Genomic DNA, 6,448 nt, shown 5'->3' with positions numbered 1-6,448 from the left:
CACTGCCCACAGACCAGGAGCCTCCTAAGCTAAAAAGTGCCATGAGTTTTCAGCTCGGCTGGTGCTGTGGGTTGACGCACAGAAACTCACACAAATCTGGGCAGCCATTTCAACTGGCACCTGGAACACCTGGGATACAGAGCTGTCCATTCACCTGAAAGGGAGGGGGCTGAGACAGGGAGCCAGGCAACCTGGCTCGGCAGGTACCACCCCTATAAAACAAGCAACCTGAAATGCTCTGGATTGTGAGTTTCGCAGCAAGTGCAGCTGGACCTGAGACTGTCCGGCTCAGTGGGGGGGAAGGGTGTCCACTGCTACTGAGGCATTCCACCAATACTGAGGCAGTTCACACAGCAGCAGTCAGGAGCCTGTGGCAACTCAGCAACACCTCTGCTGGCAGACTAGACTAGCAAGTAGTCTACTCCTTGCAGGGCAGGGCAACTCTGAAAAAAGGCAGCAGCACATCAGGAACTTATAAATAAAGCTCACCTTCCAAGGTCAGAGCACCTGGGAAAAGAGGCAGCTATGAGTTCTGCTGCAGCAGACTTAAAGGTACCTGCCCAGCAGCTCTGCACAGAACAACAGAGCTCCCAACATAGCACTTGAGTTCCTATAAGGGACAGACCATCTCCTCAGGCAGTTCCCCGACCCCTGTATACCAAAAGAGACACCTCATAAAGGAGAGCTCAGGCCAACATCTGGCAGGTACCCTTCTGGGATGAAGATAACAGAAGAAGAAACTGGCGGCAACCCTTACCATTCAGTAGTCACTGTGGGTGATCCCCAGGCAAGCAGGGTCTGGAGTGGACCTCCAGAAGTCCTGCAGCAGAGGGGCCTGACTATTAGAAGGAAAACTAAGAAACAGAAAGAAATAGATTGAACATCAAAAAAAGGATGTCCACTAAGAGACCCCATCTGAAAGTCACCAACTATGAAGACCACAGGTACATAAAACCACTAATATGGGAAGAAACCAGCACAAAAAGGATGAAAACATCAAAAACTGAAACTCCTTTCCTCCTCCAAAGGATCACAACTCCTCAAGAGCAAGGGATCAAAGATGGATGGAGAATGAATCTGATGAATTGACAGAAACAGGCTTCAGAAGGTGGGTAATAACAAACTTATCAGAGCTGAAAGAAAATGTGCTAACCCAATGCAAAGAAACTAAGAATCTAGAAAAAAGATTAGCTGAGATGCTAACTAGAATAACCAGCTTAGAGAAGAATATAAACAACTTGACAGAACTGAAAAATACAGCAAGAAAACTATGCAAAGCATACACAAGTTTCAATACCTGAATCAACCCAGCAAAAGAAAGGATATCAGAGACTGAAGATCAACTCAATGAAATAAAATGAGAAGGCAAGAATAGAAAAAAAAGAGTGAAAAGAATTGAACAAATCTGCCAAGAAATACGGAATTATGTGAAAAGACCTAATCTATGTTTGATAGGTGTACCTGAATGTGACGGAGAGAATGAATCCAAGCTGGAAAACACTCTCCAGGATATTATCCAGGAGAACTTCCCCAACCAAGCAAGGCAGGCCACCATATAAGTCCAGGAAATACAGAGAACACTACAAAGATATTCCTCAAGAAGAGCAAACCCAAGGCATATAATCGTCAGATTCACCAGGGTTGAAATGAAGGAAAAAATGCTAAGGGCAGCCAGAGAGAAAGGTCAGATTACCCACAAAGGGAAGCCCATCAGACTAACAGCAGCTCTCTCAGCAGAAACCCTACAAACCAGAAGAGAGTGGGGGCCGATATTCAACATCCTTAAAGAAAAGAACTTTCAAGCTAGAATTTCATATCCAGCAAAACTAAGCTTCATAACTGACAGAAATAAAATACTTTATGGACAAGCAATTGCTGAGAGATTTCATCACCACCAGGCCTGCTTTACAAGAGCTCCTGAAAGAAGCACTAAACAAGGAAAGAAACAACCAGAATCAGCCACTCCAAAAACGTACCAAATGGTAAAGAGCATTGACTTAATTAAGAAAATGCATCAACTAAGGGGCAAAACATTCAGCTAGCATCAAAATGGCAGGATCAAATTCACACATAACAATATTAACCTTAAAAGTAAATGGACAAAGTGCCCCAATCAAAAGACACAGACTGGCAAATTGGATAAAAAGTCAAGACCCATCAATGTGCTGTATTCAAGAAACGCTTCTCACATGCAAGGACACACATAGGCTAAAAATAAAGGATGGAGGAAGATTTACCAAGCAAATGGAGAGAAAAATAAAGCAGGAGTTGCAATCCTAGTCTCTGATAAAATGGATTTTAAACCAACAAAGATCAAAAGAGACAAGGGAATTACATAATGGTAAAAGGATCAATGCATCAAGAAGTGCTAATGATCCTAAATATATATGCACCCAATACAGGAGCACCCAGATACATAAAGCAAGTTCTTAACAACCTACAGAGACTTAGACTCCCATACAACAATAGTGGGAGACTTCAACACTCCACTGTCAATATTAGATAGATCAATGAGACAGAAAATTAAGGATATCCAGGACCTGACCTCAGAACTGGATGAAGCAGACCTAATAGATATCTACAGAAATCTCCACCCCAAACCCACAGAATATACATTCTTCTCAGCACTGCATTGCACCTACTCTAAAATTGACCACATAATTGGAAGTAAATCACTCCTCAGCAAATGCAAAAGAACAGAAATCATAACAAACAGTCTGTCAGACCACAGGACGATCAAATTAGAGCTCAGAATTAAGAAACTAATTCTGAAACTCAGAACCACACAACTTCATGGAAACTGAACAACCTGCTCCTGAATGTCGACTGGATAAAGAATGAAATGAAGGCAGAAATAAAGATGTTCTTTGAAACAAATGAGAACAAAGACACAACATACCAGAATCTCTGGGACACATTTAAAGCAGTGTCTAGAGGGAAATTTATAGCAATAAATGCCCACATGAGAAGCAAGGAAAGATCTAAAATTGACACCCTATCATCAAAATTGAAAGAACTAGAGGGGCAAAATAAAAAACAAAACAAACAAACAAAAAAAAACCCTCAAAAGGTAGCAGAATACATGAAATAACTAAGATCAGAGCAGGACTGAAGGAGTTAGAGACACAAAAAAAACCTTCAAAAAATCAATAAATCCAGGAGCTGATTTTTTGAAAAGATAAACAAACTAGACCACTAGCCAGATTAATAAAAAAGAAAAGGGAGAAGAAACAACTAGATGCAACAAAAAACGGAAAAGGGGATATCACCACCAATTCCACAGAAATACAAACTACCATCAGATATTAATACAAACAACTCTTTGCACATAAACTAGTAAGTCTGGAAGAAATGGATAAATTCCTGGAAACTTGCACTCTCCAAAGCTGACACCAGGAAGTTGAAACCTTGAACAGACCAATGACAAGGGCTGAATTTGAAGCAGCAATTAATAGCCTACCAACCAAAAAAAGTCCAGGTCCAGATGGGTTCACAGCTGAATTCTACCAGATGTACAAAGAGGAGCTGGTACCATTCCTTCTGAAACTATTCCAAACAATACAAAAAGAGGCAATCCTTCCCATATCGTTTTATGAGGCCAACATCATCCTGATACCAAAACCCAGCAGAGACTCAACAAAAAAAGAAAACTTCAGGCCAATATCCATGATGAACATAGATGCAAAAATCTTCAATAAAATACTGGCAAACCAATTGCAACAGCACATCAAAAAGCCTATCCATCACGCTCAAGTAGGCTGCATCCCAAGGATGCAAGGCTGGTTCAACATATGCAAGTCTTTAAATGTAATCCACCACATAAACAGAACCAAAGACAAAAACCACATGATTCTCTCAATAGATGCAGAGAAGGCCTTCAACAAAATTAAACTGCACCTTTATGCTAAAATCTCTCAGTAAGCTAGGTATCGAAGGAACATATCTCAAAACAATAAAAACTATTTACGATAAACCTACAGCCAATATCACACTGAATGGGAAGAAACCGGAAGCATTCCTTTTGAAATCCAGCACTAGACAAGGATGCCCTCTCTCACCACTGCTATTCAATATAATATTGGAAGTTCTAGCGAAAGCAATTAGGCAAGAAAAAGAAATAAAGGGCATTCAAATGGGAAAGGAGGAAGTCAAATTGTCTTTATTTGCAGACGACAAGATTGTATATCTAGAAGACCCCATCGTCTCAGCCCCAAACCTCCTGAAACTGATAAGCAAGTTCAGCAAAGTCTCAGGATACAAAATCAATGTGCAAAAATCACAAGCATTTCTATACACCAATAACAGACTAAGAGAGCCAAATCAAGAGCGAATCCCCATTCACAATTGCTACAAAGAGAATAAAATACCTAGGAATACAAATAGCAAAGGATATAAAGGACCTCCTCAAGGAGAACTACAAACCACTGCCTGAAGGAAATAAGAGAGGACACAAACAGATGGAGAAACGTTCCATGCTCATGGTTAGGAAGAATCAATATTGTGAAAATGGCCAAACTGCCTAAAGTAATTTATAGATCCAATGCTATCCCTATCAAGCTTCCAATGATCTTCTTCACAGAATTGGAAAAAAAAACACCTTAAACTTCAATATGGAACTAAAAGAGAGCTCGCATAGCCAAGACAATCCTAAGCAAAAAGAACAAAGCCAGAGGCATAATTCTACCTGATTTCAAACTATACTACAAGGCTACAGTAATCAAAACAGCATGGTACTGGTACCAAAACAGAGATATAGACCAATGGAACAGAACAGAGGCCTTGGAGGCAATGCCACCCATCTACAGCCATCTGACCTTTCACAAACTGGACAAAAACAAGCAATGGGGAAAAGATTCCCCGTTTAATAAACGGTGTTGGGAAAACTGGCTAGCAGTGTGCAGAAAACAGAAACTGACCCCTTCCTGACACCTTACACTAAAATTAAATCCAGATGGCTTAAACATTTAAACATAAGACCTAACACCATAAAAACCCTGGAAGAAAACCTAGGCAATAGCATTCAGGACATAGGCATAGGCAAGGACTTCATGACTAAAACACTAAAAGCATTGACAACAAAATCCAAAAGAGACAAATGGGACCTAATTAAACTCCAGAGCTTCTGTACAGCAAAAGAAACAATCATTAGAGTGAACCAGCAACCAACAGAATGGGAAAAATTTTTGTAATCTATGCATCTTATAAAGGGCTAATATCCAGAATCTACAAAGAGCTAAAACAGATTTACAAGAAAAAAAAACAAACAACTCCATTCAAAAGTGGGTGAAGGATATGAACAGGCATTTGTCAAAAAAAGTTATATATGAGGCCAGCAAACATATGAAAAAATGCTCATCATCACTGATTATTAGAGAAATGCAAATCAAAACCACATTGAGATACAACCTCATGCCAGTCAGAATGGCAATTATTAAAAAATCTGGAGACAACAGATGCTGGAGAGAATATGGAGAAATAGGAACAGTTTTACACTGTTGGTGGGAGTGTAAACTAGTTCAACCATTGTGTAAGACAGTGTGGCGTTTCCTCAAGGACCTAGAAATAGAAATTCCATTTGACCCAGCAGTCCCATTACTGAGTATATACCCAAAGGATTATAAATCGTTCTACTATAAAGAAACAGGTACACATATGTTCATAGTGGCACTGTTTACAATAGCAAAGACCTGGAACCAACCCAAATGCCCATTGATGATAGACTGGACAAGGAAAATGTGGCACATATACACCCTGGAATACTATGCAGCCATAAAAATGATGAGTTTGTGTTCTTTGTAGGCACATGGATGAATATGGAAACCATCATTCTCACAAACTGACACAAGAATAGAAAATCAAACACTACATGTTCTCACTCATAGGCGGGTGTTGAACAATGAGAGCAAAGGGATACAGGGATGAAAGCATCACACACTGAGGTCTTTTGGAGGGGGGCAAGGGAGGGACAGTGAGGGGGTGGGGAGGTCAGGGAGGGATAGCATGGGGAGAAATGCTAGATGTAGGTGATGGGGGGATGGAGGCAGCAAACCACATTACTATGTGTGTACCTATGCAACAATCCTGCATGATCTGCACATGTACCCTAGAACCTAAAGTACAATAAAAAAAAACACATTATGTTTGAACTGTACTACTGTAACTTGTGTCCATAGGATCTGAGAGATGAAATGTGGTTAGATATTTAGCCATCAACGTTTACTTGTGAAATCGTTGCCTGTTGTGGGTTGAATGTTGGCCTATAAAAATATATGGCCATGTCTTAACCCCTGGAACATGTGAATGTGACTTTATTTGGAAAAAGAATCTGTGCAGGCCGGGCGCGGTGGCTCAAGCCTGTAATCCCAGCACTTTGGGAGGCCGAGGCGGGTGGATCACGAGGTCAAGAGATCAAGACCATCCTGGTCAACATGGTGAAACCCCGTCTCTA

Source organism: Cebus imitator, unplaced genomic scaffold, assembly GCF_001604975.1.
Source record: "Cebus imitator isolate Cc_AM_T3 unplaced genomic scaffold, Cebus_imitator-1.0 Scaffold574, whole genome shotgun sequence".
NCBI lineage: Eukaryota > Metazoa > Chordata > Mammalia > Primates > Cebidae > Cebus > Cebus imitator.
This window is presented reverse-complemented; position numbering follows the sequence as displayed.